This window comes from Ascaphus truei, chromosome 4 (genome assembly GCF_040206685.1).
Source record: "Ascaphus truei isolate aAscTru1 chromosome 4, aAscTru1.hap1, whole genome shotgun sequence".
NCBI classification, from domain to species: domain Eukaryota; kingdom Metazoa; phylum Chordata; class Amphibia; order Anura; family Ascaphidae; genus Ascaphus; species Ascaphus truei.
This window is the reverse complement of record NC_134486.1, coordinates 69,374,314-69,395,507: the sequence shown is the minus strand read 5'-3', so window position 1 is coordinate 69,395,507 and position 21,194 is coordinate 69,374,314.

The window sequence follows — 21,194 nt, the reverse complement described above, 5'->3', positions numbered from 1 at the left end:
TGTGCCCCTGTCTCTGTCCCTCTGTCTCTCTGTCCCTCTGTCTCTGTGTCCTGTCCCTCTGTCCCTGTGTCTCTGTGTCTCTGTCCCTCTGTCCCTGTGCCTTTGTCCCTCTGTCCCCCTGTCCCTCTGTGCCCCTGTGCCTGTGTGCCTGTGTCCCTGTGTTCCTGTCCCTGTGCCTCTGTCCTGTGTCCCTGTGCCTGTGTCCCTGTGTCCCTGTGCCCCTGTGCCCCTGTGTCCCTGTGCCCCTGTGCCCCTCTGTGTCTGTGTCTGTGTCTATGTCTGTGTCTGTGTCCCTGTGTCCCTGTGTCCCTGTGTCCCTGTGTCCCTGTGTCCCTGTGTCCCTGTGTCCTCTGTGTCTCTGTCCCTGTGCCTCTGTCCCTCTGTGTCTGTGCCCTGTGTCTGTGTCCCTGTCCCTGTGTCCCTGTGTCCTCTGTCCCTGTGTCCCTGTCCCTGTGTCCCTGTCCCTGTGTCCCTGTCCCTGTGTCCCCTGCCCCTGTGTCCCTGTCCCTGTGTCCCTGCCCCTGTGTCCCTGCCCCTGTGTCCCTGCCCCTGTGTCCCTGCCCCTGTGTCCCTGCCCCTGTGTCCCTGCCCCTGTGTCCCTGCCCCTGTGTCCCTGCCCCTGTGTCCCTGCCCCTGTGTCCCTGCCCCTGTGTCCCTGCCCCTGTGTCCCTGCCCCTGTGTCCCTGCCCCTGTGTCCCTGCCCTGTGTCCCTGCCCCTGTGTCCCTGCCCCTGTGTCCCTGCCCCTGTGTCCCTGCCCCCCTGTGTCCCTGTCCCCTGTGTCCCTGTCCCCCTGTGTCCCTGTGCCCCTGTGTCCCTGTGTCCCTGTGTCCCTGTGTCCCTGCCCCTGTGTCCCTGCCCCTTGTGTCCCTGTCCTGTCCCTGTCCTGTGTCCCTGTCCCCTGTGTCCTGTCCCCTGTGTCCCTGTCGCCTGTGTCCCTGTGTCCCTGCCCCTGTGTCCCTGCCCCTGTGTCCCTGCCCCTGGTCCTGCCCTGTGTCCCTGCCCCTGTGTCCCTGCCCCTGTGTCCGTGCCCCTGTGTCCCTGCCCCTGTGTCCCTGCCCCTGTGTCCCTGCCCCTGTGTCCCTGCCCCTGTGTCCCTGTGCCTCTGCCCCTGTCCCTGTGTCCCTGTCCCCCTGTCCCCCTGTCCCTGTCCTGTGCCCTGTCCCCCTGTCCCCCTGTCCCCCTGTCCCCCTGTCCCCCTGTCCCCCTGTCCCCCTGTCCCCCGTGTCCCCGTGTCCCCGTGTCCCCGTGTCCCCGTGCCCCCGTGCCCCCGTGCGCCCGTGTCCCCGTGTCCCCGTGTCCCCGTGTCCCTGTGTCCCTGTGTCCCTGTGTCCCTGTGTGCCTGTGTGCCTGTGTGCCTGTGTGCCTGTGTGCCTGTGTGCCTGTGTGCCTGTGTGCCTGTGTGCCTGTGTGCCCCTGTGTCCCTGTGCCTGTGTCCCTGTGCCTCTGTCCCTGTGCCTCTCTCTCTCTCTCTCTCTCTCTCTCTCTCTCTCTCTCTCTCTCTCTCTGTCTCTCTCTCTCTCTCTCTCTCTCTCTCTCTCTCTCTCTCTCTCCTCTCTCTCTCTCTGCCTCTCTCTCTCTCTCTCTGCCTCTCTCTCTCTCTCTCTGCCTCTCTCTCTCTCTCTCTGCCTCCTCTCTCTCTCTCTCTCTGCCTCTCTCTCTCTCTCTCTGCCTCTCTCTCTCTCTGCCTCTCTCTCTCTCTGCCTCTCTCTCTCTCTGCCTCTCTCTCTCTCTGCCTCTCTCTCTCTCTGCCTCTCTCTCTCTCTGCCTCTCTCTCTCTCTGCCTCTCTCTCTCTCTGCCTCTCTCTCTCTCTGCCTCTCTCTCTCTCTGCCTCTCTCTCTCTCTGCCTCTCTCTCTCTCTGCCTCTCTCTCTCTCTGCCTCTCTCTCTCTGCCTCTCTCTCTCTGCCTCTCTCTCTCTCTCTCTGCGCCTCTCTCTCTGCTCTCTCTCTCTCTCTCTGCGCCTCTCTCTCTGCTCTCTCTCTCTCTCTCTGCGCCTCTCTCTCTGCGCCTCTCTCTCTGCTCTCTCTCTCTCTCTCTGCCTCTCTCTCTCTCTGCGCCTCTCTCTCTGCCTCTCTCTCTCTCTCTGCCTCTCTCTCTCTCTGCGCCTCTCTCTCTCTCTCTGCGCCTCTCTCTGCGCCTCTCTCTCTGCCTCTCTCTCTCTCTGCGCCTCTCTCTCTGCCTCTCTCTCTCTCTGCGCCTCTCTCTGCGCCTCTCTCTCTGCCTCTCTCTCTCTCTGCGCCTCTCTCTCTCTCTGCGCCTCTCTCTGCGCCTCTCTCTCTGCCTCTCTCTCTCTCTGCGCCTCTCTCTCTGCCTCTCTCTCTCTCTGCGCCTCTCACTGCCTCTCTCTCTCTGCGCCTCTCACTGCCTCTCTCTCTCTGCGCCTCTCACTGCCTCTCTCTCTCTGCGCCTCTCTCTCTGCGCCTCTCTCTCTGCCTCTCTGTCTCTCGTTTTTATCTTAACTGCCCTATACCTACACCGAAATAACCTATTCTGCTTTCTTCCGGATCTGACTCAAGTTTCACGCGGGGGACATCGGAAGACAGGTAGGAAACACCTCCCCTGCAGTATAGTACCTTGAGGGACTGCGGATCAGGTAAGATTCCAGGCGGGATTGCTGCTTTGGAAATCAAGATGGGCATCCTGACACTGGTTAATGGGTTCAGAAGTCATTCACATCTGGCTTTTTTATTTTTTATTTTGTGAGGCACACACACACACACACACACACACACACACACACACACACACACACACACACACACACACACACACACACACACACACACACACACACACACACACACACACACCTTTTCGAAATAAACCTACGTTTCTATGAAAATGTAAGTTTTTTTTTTTTTGCGGCCCACCTAGACTTAAACCTTGTTTATTTGGCCCTTGTTAGCATTTGAGTTTGACATGCTTGATTTACTTATTAGATATTTATCCATATATATTTAGGCACTGTACCGTGTATGAGTCTCACTAGATGTGCTAAAAACTGAGCTTTGTCTGTGTTTTATGTTATGTCTCTGGTTTTAATGCATATTGCCATGCTCAGTAGCACTCCTCTGACACTCATATGCTTATATATATGTTGTGGGTATTTTGGGGGTTTAATAGGAGCTTGTTAGGTGTCCAGTATGTTTTACAATTCTTGTCCAGCTAGTCATGGCTGATTGGAGGTTGGCAACCTCCTACTTAATTTAAGCTCACCCCCTCCCACATTTAAATGGTTATGGGCTCACTCCATAGCATCTTCCACTCAGGGGAACTTGCCTGCTTGCAGTTTGGCTGTGACATCTCTAATACAGAGTGCTTTTCCTGGTAATGTACAGGTTAATAAAAGCTTCAGTCAGACAGAACTTTGCAGCTAATATTGACAGATTTACTATAAATCATTCTTCCTGTTATTAAACAGGTTATTAAGAATTTATATTAGCGTTAGGGACCCCTGATATGTGGTCTGCCTTGGCGTTGGCTCAGGGGCTTACAACAATTTTGGCCAAAAATGTCAAACTAAAAGACCATTTACTTATTAGATATTTATCCATATATATTTAGGCACTGTACCGTGTATGAGTCTCACTAGATGTGCTAAAAACTGAGCTTTGTCTGTGTTTTATGTTATGTCTCTGGTTTTAATGTATATTTACTGATATATATATATATATATATATACATATATATATATATATATATATATATATATCTGCCAGTGTTGTCTGCAAACAGCCCTTGTGTTAATGATATACAAATGTTAGGACACAGTTACATACACTGTGTGTGTAAATATATATATATATATATATAGAGGAGAGAGAGAGAGAGAGAGAGAGAGAGAGAGAGAGAGAGAGAGAGAGAGAGAGAGAGAGAGAGAGAGAGAGAGAGAGAGAGAGAGAGAGAAGGGAGATAAAAGAGAGAGAAAAAGAGAGAGAAAAAGAGAGAGAAAAAGAGAGAGAAAGAGAGAGAGATAGAGAGAGAGAGAGAGAGAGAGAGAGAGAGAGAGAGAGAGAGAGAGAGAGAGAGAAAGAGAGAGGTGTATGTAGAAATCTGTTCATCATAGCACAGTTGATGATTTCACACACATTGTTATTGTAATTAAAAGAGTAAACTTGTTTTTCACATTTTGATTGCCTAAGCAGAAAGTAAAGTTTCGATTCCTGTGAAAAGAGGGTGTCTTAGACAAAGAATCTCAGCCAATTATTGTAACAAATTTCTTGTGGGAGAAAAACTAGGCGTATAAATGTTCGGTTGTATTCTAACCTTGGAAAATACCGCAAAGATAACATGTAACTATTCACACATTCATCAGACATCCTTATGCGTTCAACTTAGACACTGTATACTTGAAGAGAGAACAAATAGCAGGAGCTTCCACATTGCACAGCCATCCACGTAAATCATACAAATTTAAGTTTTATGAAGCAATCGAGTCAACGCCACAGAAAAAGGCTACTGTGGGGGAAATCTATGACTTGATCCAAAACAAATATCCATACTACCAAGAAACAGCCAATCAAAGAAATTTTAAAACTTCTGTATGTTTCACTTTATCCGCAAATGAATGTTTTGAGCGTGTCCCTCATAGTCAAGCTCAACGAAACGGCTGCTGGCAGGTTGCTTCATCATTTAAACTTACCATGGAACATGGAACATATCTTCTGTTAAATAGCATATTTTTGCCTAATACCAGTTACATTGAAGACTCACAGACTGTTGCGTCTGCTGATATACCTGCACCGTACATTCATGAAGACGAGATGCAAGATGGACATAACTACTATGATATGTCTCCAAACTTATATGGCCAATACGAATGTGGAGGTGAAAACAACCAACAACTGTATGTACCTCCGGACATCTTGTTTCAAGAAGCCACTGCAGATCCATATGACGGCCTCACGGAGATGTGTCTGAATCAGGATTCAACGGTTGGCTCAACCATGGATGATACTGTTGTGTCTTCCTGGAGCGATTTGTTGCAGGCAAATCAGTTTTGACTTCTACAATAATGGTAAATTCACACTTCGTTATGCCTTTACTCAAATTATATATGACACAAATATTATAACATAATCTGCATAATATACACAATTTGTTAGCCAAATGAGTGGATACAGCGTAACATTGCAGATAGCCTTACATGGAGCGCTCACAAATAGATTATTTCCTATAACAATAGACTACATGACGAACCAGGAGTACACATTGGTGACGGAGTCCTAAATCATTCATTATTATCGATTTTAAACCATCTTTTCTAAATGTTACACTAACTGTAACACACACACATACCTCATTGTTTAGCATTCAACATATAAAAACAATGTGTCGCCCACGTGACGTGGGAACGTGGTCATGTCCCAAGGCGTCCTTAAAAAGGTTACCTATGCAAGCCCACCCCACCCAACCGACGTGCGCACGTGAAACTGTATTGGCTGTGCCCGTAGCTTATTGTTACGGTCAGTGCAGTGTGTCATGCGCGCGTCGGTGGGGCGGTGCGTGCACAGCGCTGGAGGCAAATGTTCATTCCGTGGGAGGGGTGTTTGCGTGCATTTCATGTTGCCTTCACATGACCTCACATGTATTTTGTTCGCTCATTGGCTGATCATCCGTTTTGGCCGTGGGCACACATCCGTTTACAAAGTTTAGATATGTACGTGTGTAGAAGTGAATTTGTTTTGCTTCCATATCATAACTTTCAGCCATGATATGCATACTGCTAGCAGCACCATGGAGGGACATGTATTGAACGCACAGCGTACACATCGTTTTGCGCATAAGCTAAGACTTAGTCCACACATTCGTGACGTGCGCGCGCACATTATTATGTATGCAGGCACCGGAACAAACACATCAGTAGTAATGCGAACACCGGCATTTGAAACATGAGATAGCTCTGTATCTTTAGTTTGATCCTTGCAGTTTAAACATATACGTTACTTATGCGTGAATATCCACAATCATATAGAGATGTGTTAAGCGTTGTCATGCTGAAACATAGATAAATGTGCAATCTTTGAACATCATGTGTTTACTGTATTTCACAGATGTCGAGGATGAATACATGGGACCAATGTATGATTTCAGATGGGCCAATCGTTATATTAGATGATTGTGGAGACTAGCGAACAACAATTATAATAAATATGTAACAATGCTTGCAATGATTGGTGCGCAGATTAACAATCACTACATAATGTTATCCTATTGTGCAAATACAGTATTTACTAGGCACTTAATTATCATAATGATGTTGCTAAGCACTGAAGTTAGAACTTATATTGATATTTTTTTCTTTTCTACTAACATTATATGTATTGTTATGTGATATATGCAACCAACATTATCACTCAGCAAACACATTAATCTACTATATATTATAATCTCACGTGTAACTTGTCAAAGAATGTAAATGCTTCATAACAACTCGTTGACATTTTATCTGAACATACACAATAACAATAGGGAGGTGATAGAAACTTTGTAGTCGTGTGAATGTTATATTATCACCTAGGTTGTAGTGCTAACCTAACATGCATAAGCTAATGAATGTTATGTACAGATCATTAAACCATGAGCATTTGTGTGTACATTTCATTCACACTATTAACTATAGTTTAGTGTTATTATTACACGTTAAACACATACATAGCTAAGTGACACTGATGATAAAAACAACATTATTATGTAGGTTAATATTATTTCTGGTAGAAATACATGCATCACACAAAAACAAAAATACACACACACACACACACACACACACACTATGTTGATGAAATGTGTGCGTATGTAAATGTATACTTCATTTATGTTCATATGTTGACAGTTGTTATAAAGGATCATGATCATTATTAATAAGTAACGTGAATGAAATAAAAAATTTCTTAGGAACATTGTCATTGTGTTGAATGATTCTGAACAAAATGTGAATCCAAAGAACTATACTTTGGAATGGTGTTAACATTTTGACAAATGTAACACGTACGACAAATCAACACACATCTTTCACTTATACATACACATGTGACAATGTATTAATCAACATGAAGATGAAGTGAGAGAATAAATAATGACATACATTGCAATGTTAATGATGTTTACCACATTTGGGTCATTTCATACAAACATGCATTGAGTGTTAACATCGCTCATGTGCATGAATGGATGTTGTTACGTTGTAATAATGATGTAATGTAGGTAATGATTTTTAAACACACTGTACAATAACCACAAAGTGTAGATAAACGCATGGACACAAAACAGAAAGGACATATTTCAATTGTCACCACTTGTTCATTACGTTCTCTTTAAACATCCTCTAACTATACCTGTATCGAGGTTTGCACATCTTATTACAGATGTGAATTCAAATACATACCATGAGCAGTCCATGGAGTGATATACCTTGAAAAAGAAAACATCAATGAATAAAAATCATTGTCATGACATGTTAATTAAGTTAAGCAACACACAGAAGTGACACTTTCTATGTGATATTAAACAAAATATAGAAAACGTCAAATATGATCTGAAATACACAATAGGCTACACATCATTGTGACACACATGTCACACTCCAAATGAACATTTGTATGTAACCATATTGCACTAGCTATTGGCTAGCAACATAGTAGCTTTATTGTTTATGCATAACCAAAAATAGCATGTACAGAAAAGATAGATTTTGTACACATTATTCCCTCACGTACACACAAAACGTTTTAGTGGTAAGAAGTATAATACAACCTGTTGATGAATGACATACCGGTGCCACATGCATTTGTCCACACAGCAGAGAACAGAAAGGTGGGAGAACCATATTCATCTGTTTCCTAAGTGAATGGTATTTGGACACATGTATTTATCATTACAATGAATTAATACATCTATGTAGTACTATGAACATATAGGTAGTTGCTTACATGAAAAATATGTGTTAATCACATTACGACGTGTCTCCACACCACAGGCTGTTTGCTCAGTGTCAGCTGCTAAATGTACGGGATGCTCCTCCTCCAAGCCCTGACGTATGTCGGTTTCTAAATTATGGCGGACTGCCAGATTGTGCAAAATGCAACAAGCAATTACAATATCTGACACTTTAGCAGGCTTATATTGAAGTGCCCCACCAGTTCGATCTAAACACCGGAATCTTGATTTAAGCAGGCCAAATGTCTTCTCGATGACAGATCTTGTAGATTTATGTGCAACATTATACCTCTCCTCTGCTTCAGATTGAGGGTTTGGCACCGAGGTCAACAGCCACGGCCTAATTCCGTATCCTGAGTCACCTATAATCCATTGTGCACAAATATGAAACAATTTGTGTAAACATTATAACATACAACATTTCATAGAAAAACAAAAGTTGTTTGTGAACACATCATAATATGTACTCACCCACCAGTCAACCAGGTCCAAAATAGCCTTGTTCAAAAGCATGGAACACTGATGAGTTTCTCAGGATAGAGGAATCGTGGCTGGAACCAGTGAATTTGGCTACCACATGCATAATCTTCATCGTGGCATCGCATACCACCTGTACATTCAGGGAATGGTAGTGCTTATGATTGTGGTAAGCATGCTCACTCTGATTAGGCGGGATCAAGGCAACATGGGTGCAATCTATTGCACCCATCACACATGGTATCCCGGCTATGGTATAAAAGCCATTCCTCACTTCCAGCCACTCTGTGTGCTCTGTAGCAAAATGAATATAATTCCTAGCGCGTCTATTCAGTGCACATAGAAACTGGGTAAAGGCCCGCGAGAATGTAGATTGCGAGACCCCGCCCACTATGCCCACAGTTGTCTGGAATGGCACGGAAGCAAGATAATGTAAAGGGCATAGCATTTTAACAAGCCCAGGGACTGCACGACCTCTGGCTGTCACAAAATCTAAATCTACCCGTATCTCTTCATAAAGAGATAAGATTGCTGCTGAACTAAAATGATATCGACTTATGATCTCCTCCTCACTCATCCCATCTAACATGGTTCTCTCCCTGTACAAACGTGGACGAGGTACAACTTCTCTCCTCTCTCTTCTCCTCGCCCTCTCCCTCTCCCTCTCCACTCCGTGTCCCTGTTCCTTCCTTGCCCTGTGACATCCTGTCCCTCAGCTAGCCTCTCCTCCAATAGAATCTTTCTCCGTCTCATGAACAATCGTATCATTTTCAGGTCTGTTGCTGTCAATGCGCAGGTAATTCCCCTCCTTTAAATACCTATGTGAGGATGTCACGTGATTTGATGAAATGCAAGGTGTTAAATAAACATATCCAAGTTGTGAACTCCAAACGGGTATACAGTATGAATTATACGGATTATTTATGTGTGTTCACCAGGCAATCATGATTTTTGACTATGATGTTACGTTAAGCTTTGTACAACAATTTATTCGCAAGTATTTATGGAATGTGTAATGCATGTACCACTTATGAACGCAACACTCAGTCATCTCATTAGGATACAACCATGACATTGACGTTGAAAAACTACGTTGCAACATGTAAAATTTAGCATGTTATTGTCACATGTTCACATGAACTAATTATAATGTGCAAATGCATAATTTAATGCCATCAGGATGCTTGCTATTGATTATGTTTCAATCGTCTAAAAATGAGTAACTATTATAGATCTGTGTATAACTTAGCATGAACTGATTATAATGCCTCGTGTACAATGTAAACATGCAATGTTTTTGAGTGTCCAATTGCGGACGTCATAAAAAGAGGGAGGTCACAAACTACATGTAAACATGAAAATAACAGCTACATTTACATTTGATCATGCGTTACACATTAAAAGCAATCTATAATGTATACCAACATTACTATACGCTGGATCTGTTAGATGTGTGAAATCTGTTACATCATATAATAAATTGAAGCACACTTAAGTAACATGTTTAATATTATGTGACCTCTTCCTTTAAGAGTTTACTATAGGAGTTTCCATTGACACATCATAACATTAAGACTAATGTGACACGCAAAACATCATAACATAGACAAGTACAATGTTCTGCCAATAATAAACGTAAGCGGTGACACGATGAAGTGAATCACATCGACACTGTAATGCCAAGCACATTTTTATTAGGAGCAATAGAATGTAAACACTCCTATAAAGTTATAAGTCCCCGCTCCATTGACTCCATTGATGTAGAGATTAGCTATTTTTTCTATGTGTTTTCCCGGCAACCTTGCCGATCCTTCTCCTCTCCAACTTGCCAACTTTAGTTGGCGAGACAAATTGCCGTAGAAATCTCAATTTTAGAGTGCCGATCAGCACCGATAAGCTGATCGGGGCTACTAGAATACAGCCGATTTAAAAAAGTGGTGAAAAGTGCCGATAAGTGGGTTATTGGCAGCCGCCTGCCGATAAATTTTTATCGGGAAGACAAAATGCCGATTTTGGCCACTTATCGGCGCTTACTGAATCGCAAATGCAATTTTGGCGGGAAAAGGCCGATAAAAGCCTTATCGGCGCTTACTGCATGAGGCCCTATGACTTTTACAAATTTTCACCCCATGCTCATGTGTGGAAGTGTGCAATAAGGAAAAAGTTATGTATCGATCTTTGTTTTTTTTCATATTGATCCCGGTGTTAAAGGAGGGTATTGGTGTGTAGGACCAGATTTTTCCGGTATCTTTGATCATGGAGACTTCAAAAGGCGAAAGGTCATGTTAAAACCAACTAAGAAACGTCAGTCGCTGGCAAGCAATGCGCCAGCGACAGCGCCAGCTTCCAATAATGGTCCGACCGTCAGTGAAAACCCGGACACCTGCAACCTGAGCCGGATTTCGCGTACAGATTCCAGCAAGCTTGCATGTACCAAAGCGATTTCCAGCCTCATCAGCTGTCAACTACAGGTGTAGTAGTCCCGCTGTCACCTGTCAACTACGTGTATAATCAAGAATATGGGACTGGCAGTGGCTCGGCGCCAGCTGATTGGCAAAGTCTATGGTGAGTAATATTGCCATATTTTATTCTTTTTGTTGAAATATCAATATCAATGCACAGTCAAGCGATTCTCCTGTAAGCAATATCATTGGCTGAGCAGCTTCTACAGTAGATACTGAACAATTGGTGGAAAGCTAGGCGCATGCGCATTGGAACCTTTTTGAAATGCATATGCGTGTCATCACATCTACAGTAGGCGCATGTGAACAGGAGACGCCCCCCGAGAAAATTATTGGTGGGACTTACTGTGGGAACTTCTTTAGGGGACTGACTGACCATTACAGTAAAACTTGTACTTTACTGTACTGTAGTATGGTAAGTACAGGCACACCAAGTTCAGTATGATACAGGTAAGTATGGCACAGATTGTTTTACAGCATGCACCTTGCACAATTTTTTTCTTTCGTGAGAGAGCAGCACTAGCCATCTGGTTACACAGTACTTAACAGTAGTTACAGTATACAGTAGTTCCAGTATAGACTAGTTTGACAGTACTAACTGCATACTGTAGTCCAATATGGAGTAGCTATACAGTACACAATGCCATAATACTGTATGCACATAACTGTACTAATTTTTTATTTTCTTGTCTTTTCTGAGAAAAAAGGATGGAAAGGGGTGGGGGGTATCATGTGTAAATTGTGTGAACTGTGTGTACAGTAAAGTGTATCTAAAGTGCAGTCATGATTTACACAAAACCTCCCCTTTCTCAATGAACTACACAGAATGAGGAAGAAGATAAAGACGGAAAATTTGTATTACTGTTTTTATCATTATCAATGTTCATTATTCATGATTATCCACCGGCCCTCAATTTTCAACTGTGCTGTATTATTTTGTTATTTCTCTTCTGCATACTTCAATAGTGTATTTCAGTCATGATTTACACAACCCCCCCTCTCTCAATGATTATTTGTATTTTTCTTTCCTGATAAAATAAAATACATATTTAATTACATTCAAATTATTTTTCTTTGAACTTTAAATTCACTATGAATGTGTGTGTGGGGGATTCTTCAAGAAGACATACAGTTTTATTAATTGGTTACATTTTTATTAATTGGTTACATAATCAAATTAACATAAGGGATTAGCCAAGCATTTGAAAACGAATGTGAAGTTATACACGCATGCGCATTAATCATCAACTGGCTCCCTTCCCAAATAGGATTAAACAAAGCCAACAATAGGAAAATTAACGAATGGTCTGAGAGAGGTGTCGATAAGAGGTTGAAATCCTTGAGCGAGCCTTGTGTGTGTCTGCGGGGGGGGAGGGGGGTAAAGCTGCATGAAGGATTAGCTGTTCTGTAGTTCAAAGACATGACATATTTTCAACAGGTCAAAATAAGGATTTGATCCCCACACCCCCAAAGACATAAAAATCACACAAATCATGTGCAGTCAAACGCACAGTGTTGCAGTCAAAAGCTACAGCACCGATTGAATATCGTAATAGCAAGATGGTTTAAGCAGGCACATGTTGAGATAAAAAAAAATGACGAGAACATTTTTTTTTTGGTCACTCTTGAACTTTGCAAGCAATAGTGAAGTTATACACGTATGTGCAGTAATAATCAACTAGCTCCCTTCCCAAAGAGGATTACACACAGGCACAGAGAGGTGACGCTCGGCTCGGGACGATTAAAAGCACAGAGACAAGCTTTTAAAAATGAATGGTTTTCGAGAGGTGTCGATAAGAAGTTGAAATCCTTGAGCCTTGTGTGTGTCTGCGGGGGGGAGTGGGGTAAAGCTGCATGAAGGATTAGCTGTACTGTAGTTCAAAGACATGACATATTTTCAACAGTTCATCATAATGATTTGATCCCCACACCCCCAAATACATAAAAATCACACAAATCATGTGCAGTCAAACGCACAGTGTCGCAGTCAAAAGCTACAGCACCGATTGAATCTCGTAATATCAAGATGGTTTAGGCAGGCACATGTTGAGAAAATAAAAATGACGAGAATTTTTTTTTTGGTCAGTCTTGAACTTTTTTCCCCAAAATGAGCGAGCATTAATAATCAACACAGAAGAATAAATCAAACAAGGCTCTGCACTGCACTGTATGTTATACATGTAGGAATGTGATGACAGGAATGTGATTGAAGACAGAAAGCCATCCATTCAAAGGAATGGTGTGGGAGAGGTGTACTGTAGATAAGATAAGAAGTTGAAATACTGCAGTGCAGTACATTAGCCTGTGTCTGTGCGGGGGCGAGCGGAGGGAGAGCGCTGTGGACGCCGAAATGTGATACTGTTACAGTACACGCCTATGCGTTTCAACAATGTTCAAATGAGACATACAGTACTTTACATGTATGTATAAATATGCAAATTTACAATTACTGCATGCGCACACACAGACTGTGTACTGACGTAGGTTGAACCGCTAAAGTATTAGACTTTGAAGACAACAGCTCGCGAACGCCCACCTGAGTTTTTGGACGGTATTGCAGTATTGCAGACAGCGCTAATAATATGCTAATAATACAAGCGCTAAAATACCGGAACATATTCCGGAAAAAAAGAAAATATACTGCATCTGCCCGCGGTTATCAGAGTTACGCCGCTACAGCCGCATTAGGATAAAGGGGGCCGCAGCTGTATATATGTAGATGAACTGTTTACTGGACATGTCTATATATGACTGAGCATTAAGAGTTTACACCTTGTACATGTTTCAGCCACACCGCCACTGTCATTCTTGGCGCTCTAGGGGCTCACTTCAGTACCTGGAGCACCAAGAGTGACGGTGGGCGAATTTTGAAGTTTTGTGTAATGATTGGTTTAAATCTTATTATTGTGTGGGTATAAATATATAGCTGACATGAATGTATTTATACCTTGAGAAAGTGCTTAGGCGTGAAACGCGTTGGTGTGGCGACACCTTCGCTAGCATATCTTCATGACCAATAAATCAACTTAAATTTTTTATAGAATACGCATTTTCTATTTTTTACTCTACTTGTTTCCATAACTATTGCTCTGTTTTCTCATCATTTTGCATTCATCTCTACAACGGAAGCATACCCAGGATCTTAGGAGCAAGGGATCTTCGCTTTGGATGCTGCACTTCACTACTGAATCCATGTGATAACGTTATCCCCTTCAATAGTATTAAGGTATGATTGGAGTGATTATATATGCTATGGTTTCTGGACTGTCTATGTGATATACCTCTGCACTTACAGTTCGGGAGGCTATCAGACGAGTATGCTACACTACCTACCTAATCATTTATTCATTGCTCACATGTCAAGATCTGCTATATGGGAACATTGTTCTTTTTAAGCATATAATGCTACATCTGTTTTTGGCCTTCAGTACCATACATGGTGGTTATCTGTGCTATTATTATTGAAAAATATTTTTGCTAAATAGTCAAATGAATACCTTAATCTAATTTAGCTGTGACAGATTCAGAAATGTGTAAAATACAGAATTAAATATATCAACACTTCTGTTGTTTGTAATATCTTTTAATGCACTAACAAGATTTTTCATTGACAATCTTTCAGAAACAAATGTCACCTCTTCATTAAGTCAGAGATAATGACCTGCAACTTTCAAGAGGTAAAGAACATTCAGTATTTACTCATTATCTTCCTACCTGATGAAGAGAGAAGGTTAGCTTTTGAAAGATTGCTAATATACTATTGAATGAGTGAGAAAAGCGTGCGAAGTTAAGACCAACTTGACTTTGAGGCCACTTTGGTTGTGTGTTTGTTTGTCTGTTTTTTGCTTGTGTGTTCCCTCTCCACAGGTCAAATGCCCTGTCTGATTCTGATAACAGTATGAGGGCACCTTTCTGCCATCCTAACTTAGATCTGTTAGCGGTTTCAACCAAATTGGCACAGCTCCCATCTTGGAATTATTGTTTTGTTTTTTGAAGTTTGTGTCTTCTGTCTCCAGAAGCCAAACACCTTGACCGATTCTGATGAAACTTTTAGGGTACCTTTATGTCATCCTCACTTAAATCTGCCAGAAGTTTCAACCAGATCAGTGCTGCTTGCATCTTGGAATAATTTCTTAATTTTTTGAAGTGCTAAAAAAATTTTTTTTAGGTACAGTACATCTCTTTGACTGAATTCAAATAACACGGTACAACAACAACCTGTAGCTTTATTCTGACATGTAGTGGCAGTGATAGTTATTCACTGTCCAATAGGTTTTTGATTGTGTTTTCACAATATCCACGATGTCAGATCTTATCTTGCATTAAACCAAAGATGGTTTTCCCTGGCACAGGATTGTTGAAGGTAAGGATGCAGGATTATTCCTAGATACGTATTTTTCAAAGAGGAATTTTGTATTTCTACCATCATTAAATTCCAAATACATAATGGTTATGGCATGAATCAGAAATCCCAGTTCGAAATCTGTATCTGTGGTAATACGGTGTATATAAATCCTCACTTTTCTTTTCTATATAAGTTCTCACTCTTTTTTATATTTTATATATATATATATATATATATATATATATATATATATATATATATATATACATACACATATATATATATATATATATATATATATATATATACACATAAAAAAATAAATATATATATATATATATATATATATATATATATTGTATTAACAGTATGATGCAAACATGCTGTGGATACAGAATTGAGGTTCCTGGAAAAGCGAGCGATTTGTGGTAGAGATGGTTAACAGACCACAGCAGGGTATTTAAGGACTGGTAAACCTGGTGAGGCAGAAAGTGACAGAAGTTACTAAATGTTTTGGGTGGAGCCTAAGCATGTAGCAGCATGTCGGGATGATTCAGTTACATCATCGGGAGAGGCACTGCTAATCCCAGCTGGAACTACCATGGCTTAAGTCCCACATACTGCTGATGGCAATTATTTTAAAGCACTAAAGACTGGGACTGTGAGTGTGAATCCTAGTTGCATATACCATCAGGATTGAGTGTAAGCCACATAACAGATAGAGGGAGGCTGAATCTGTTTTTATGAGATTCTTTATACTTATATGCCATAATCAAAGATAGACAAAGTGTAAGTACGTACTTGTGAGATTGAGCAGTTCCTCTTAGAGAATAGACATATGACGCTATGTTCTTTTCTCTTCTCATGTCTATCCTATAATACAGCAGTATTCCTGAGAGGATCATCTGATATAGTACACCAACTGCTTCTTCATAACAGAACAAAAGGATGAAAGTTGGATCAAAGCATCAAAGGAATTATCTGTTTATATATTTCTTCGAAAATCCTGCACCAGGGAGAACCATCTTTTGTTAAGTATTGTACTTATGGGTTCTGAGAGAATCTGTTGGTTCCCCAGGCTGCCATTCCCCATAAGAGACTTCCTATAGTTGACTCTTTAAGGACTTTCCAAATGGATGTTATTGTGTTTTAATTTGGAATACATTGTCATATTTGTCACAGGGTGACAAATCTCTTAGCTTGGAGGAAAGAGATTTCCCATGAACAAAAGAAAGGGTTCTTTACAGTAAGGGAAGTTAAAATGTGGAATTAATTACCCTTGGAGTCTGTGATTTCAAATACAACAGATATCTTCAAAAAAATGGTTGAACATATTTTTTAGAAAGGAAAGGTATACATGGATATACCAAATAAGTAAACATGGGAAGGATGTTGATCCAGAGAAAAATCTGATTGCCATTATTATTTATTTATTTATAAAATGTTATACCAGGAAGTAATACACTGAGAGTTATCTCTCGTTTTCAAGTATATCCTGGGTCTTATTAGAATCAAGAAAGATTGTATTTGTTTCTCTTATGAGACATTGAATAATGTTTCACTGGGGACTTGTGTTTGCCTTCCTCTGGATCAATATACTGTATATACAGTAATAACAAATATAGGATAGATATCTGTCATCTAAATTTAACACAGGTTAAACATGGACACATTGATTTTTAACCTCATGTACTGTGTAACTATGTATCTATGTTCATACATCACATCTATTTTAAGACATACATTTTGTGTGTTTGTTTGTTTTTCAACATTCAGGCAGTTTGTTGTGAATGAGATTGTTACATTGAAGTGTTTTACAGTTTGTGATATTATATTACATTTATTTATTTTCAAGTCACAATAATGTGAGAGTTGTCGTGGTATTCGTGGTGTTTCAATTTTTGTCGAAGTGAAAACTAGGCTTATTTATTGGCCTCTATAATACCACACGATAGTATGAGAATTTAATTGGCCAGACATTGTCATTTGTAACTGAAGTTAGACAATACTAGGGTAATTTGATGGCAAAATCCACAAATTAATTGCACTACAATTTTGTTTTGCCTTTGTTTAATTCCTTGTTATAAATCTTGGTCCCATTAGGTTTAATTGCTCATAGACTGCAGTATAAAACATAGCATTTTCCTAGTATATTACAATAATGTTTCAGTTGACATATAAGGGCACCAAGGAGTTATGACTGGAGATTGGCGAATTGTTTGGGCCAATTTGGATCCCCAGCAGATCGGCCGGTTCCTGTGATCCGCATATTTCAACGGATCAAACTTCAAAAAGGAGATTCGCATTTTGTGGATTTTATTATTATTATTACCAATACACTCCATGGATTCTGCAACCCGTGGATGGATTTGTAGAATCCAATCCGTGGATCCAGCAATCCGTTGCGCGGATTCTTAAGAATTCACCAATGGATTGCTGAATCCGCGGATTGGATTCTACAAATCCGTCCACGGATTATATCCACTGGTGTTTTTTTATGAATCCGTACAGATTAAAACCGACCAAATCCGTTTGCGGATTTTACATCACAAAATGGATTTTGGGGGGGAAAATGCGAGAAAATCCGGGAAACGGATTTGGATGGATTTACCTATTTCTAGTTATGACTAATGGTCACTCCACTAACAAATGCCAATTTCCAATCTGACCACATTGCATAAGGTCACACTGGTGTTTATTGATTGCTTCTGTATAATTGATTGGACTAATATGGCTACAGCTTGATTTTTATTCAGAAATATTGAATTAAATGTTCACACAACTGAGACAGTATGAAAATACACTTAAGTAATAATGTGGCAATACAGATTGGTAGCGTGTCCTTGTTAAGAAAACTTTGGGACCACAAACTAACAAAGTTATGTACAGTATTGTTAGTCCAAATATTCATTGATTTCCTGTATTTCTCATTTTAAAGGCAGAGAGAATGAAAAGATTCATCTTAGTCTTAAGGAAAACTAACATATACATGGGAAAACTGATATAAATCCTTTATACCTATCATTATTATGGACCATAATATGCATCATAAGGGATCCCTTAGAATAGATCATCAGCGATCAAAGGACTTGAGATGCATTTAACAAAAAGGGTGTCTCTTTCCCCGTGAAAGGATCACTCCAAATTTGCTTTTATGCTTCATCTGCAGAAAATACTTTGCTCTCAAAAGTTTTTCATAGAAAAATATATTGTGTTAGTTCAGATGAAAAAGTCTCTTGTTCTTGAAGGATTCACTTATTTTTGCAGAAATGTAACTAGACTATCAGAACTCACATATCTTATACTGTATGTGATTACTTTGAGGAAGTATTGTCACAGCTCCAAAAACTATAAGGGAATTCCTCTTACTTATTCTATGGCAGAATAAATTTCTCAACAAGGTATTACAAAGATTGCATTAGTTACATACAGTATGATGATGCGTTCAGAGCTTCTCTTAATGTTGCCTAAACTTGGGAAGAAGTGTTCCTCAAAGATAAAGAATGGATGCTTCCTTTATCTTACTCTTGTGGGTGCAACTTGCCCTGAAATGCAGGTATCTTGTAGCTGTAACTTTGGCAATCATATACATTGTCAGCTGAATCCTATATATTTTTCCTATATTCTCAATGGAAATGGGTTCAACATCATATTTCCCGCTCTGCATGTCATGCAAGGAGGCAAAAGACAGAGGCGCATCTACAGTACAGTAGCAGACATTTTTAAATTGTCAATGCAATTGTTTTCAAATTCCAATGTACAGGTGACATTTATTTTCACATGATATATTAGTACTGCTGAGTATATCGGCTATGGAGAAAAGGCTATATATTTTTTGGGTGAAAAAAACCCTAAAATGAATGCTTTTAGGCTTTCAGGCTAGGAATAACCATGACATCTATTCACTTAATTGAAGTACGGTGTACTGTATCTAAAAGATTTTTATTAAAGTACAGCAGTACACTATGATCCATGAGTTCAAGCCATGGGGTAAGTGCTGAATCTCTTGCCAGACAATGAAAATGTTGTTAAAACACAAAATGGTCCTTCTTTAATTTAGTCTTTCAAGGCACACCACATTCATCTTAAGCAATTATCCTCAGTGTTCTTTACGTAATGAGAATCATTGTGTTCTCTCGGTAATTATCTTTTTGCTAAACATATTTTGATGTGTTTTGGCTAACATATATTACTACTAGGTTACCTGAAACAGTACTCAAGGAAGAAAATAAAAAACAGAAACTTCAAAAAAACAGTTAAAAATGAGGAAAGCACAATCAAATTGTATTTATTTTTTTCAGTTCAATTTCACATCCTTTTAGCTCTATCCATATGTCACTCAGAAGTTACATTGAAAGTAATAGAAAGCATCACAGAGAGGAAAAGCTCCTCTGTCTCGGTTGTAAGAATAAATAAAATATATATTTCTTGCCATTTCTTTCCTTTTGGGAACAAAACTTACTGGCTTTAAACATTGATCTGATGAATTTCAATAATCATTAGTGTATGTTGTTACCAAGGTAACAAAGTTTCCTCTTTATGGATGTCATTGCTGAACTTTCAGGCACAACTTTATACTGAAGCACTGAATTCACTGTAACTAGGCAGTAATAGAAGCAGCAAGTATAAACATAAACATGCAAGTAACCATCACTCCAAAAGTAATTTTTATGGCTCAACATTTCCCTGGTCTTCAGAAAGTATCCAGCTCTCTAGTAAAGGCCTATAATTGGTAAACTTTAAGCAGATAAACCTATGTTGCTTAAGGTTCCCTGGTTAATGCTGCATGATTTGTTACTAACTTATGGCTATGAAACAAATTTCCATGACAGTATTTTTCTAATGCAACAAATGGAAAGCAAGCCTTTCATGCTGGCAGCTCCCCTTCTTTTTAGAATAAATAGTTTTACCGTAGCTCTGATTGTTGAGTTTCAAGATGTTCAGCCAAACGTGGACGTAAGTGTGGTGACAAGGTTACAAGTGAGAATTTGGATGTGAGGGAATTGGATCATGTGCTAGAGGGAGAAACAAGTGAAACACGTCCTGCTCTATAACAGGTGAGATAGAGTGAAGGGTGAGAGAGGGGAGTTTGGCAGTAGAGCTTAAGGAAAGCAAGATGCAAAGAGGATAGTAAAGCATACAGAATTGACCTTGGCCTTGAATTAGCAGTACTATAATAGTGGGAAAGCATGGTGGTGGTGGGGTTCAAAAGAATAAGGCACAGATCATCAAATTGCATTATACAGGAGTTAATGGAGCCACCAGAAACAAAAACTGTGCATTACTAATATTCATATATTTTTTATTCATTAACATTAATCTAAAGAACATCTGTGTGATGTTATATAAAAAAAAAATTATGAGAAATATTGGGTTAAACATTGCGCTTCTGGTAAAACCTTGAGAGTTTCCTATGGAACAAGATATAAGTCCTTCATTGTTGACCCACGGTGGATGGTTAGGCCTCCCGGGTGGGATTAACCCTTACCATAGCGGTCTACAATGCAACTAAGGATCGTGGACTTTTGAGCATCATGCTATACTTCAAGCTGAGGATCATTGCTTCGTGGGTCAAGAATTGTTGGTGTCGCAGTTGGATGAGGTGGATGAGCCTTCATAAGAAACACTTTGATTGATTTTTAGGTTGCCCATTTATTGTAAATGTGGTTACAGTTTATTTTAATTGTATTGTAATTTGTTTTTTTATTTAATTGTATTTTTTAAGTTGCCCATTGATTACCAATGTGGCTATCTATGCCCCCGTTGTTGGCTCGGTAACCACAGTGAAAATCAATGGGTTTCTTGCCTAATGTTTGTTTTTATTTTATTGCAATTACAATTTATTTTTATTGTGTAATTTGTTTTTCTACACAATTGGGCAAAAGCGCTATTAGCCATATTTGGCTACCAGGGCTTTTGTCCATTTGTGTGTATGGTGATCAGGGTAGAGGGGGTGAGGGATGGGGGTACAT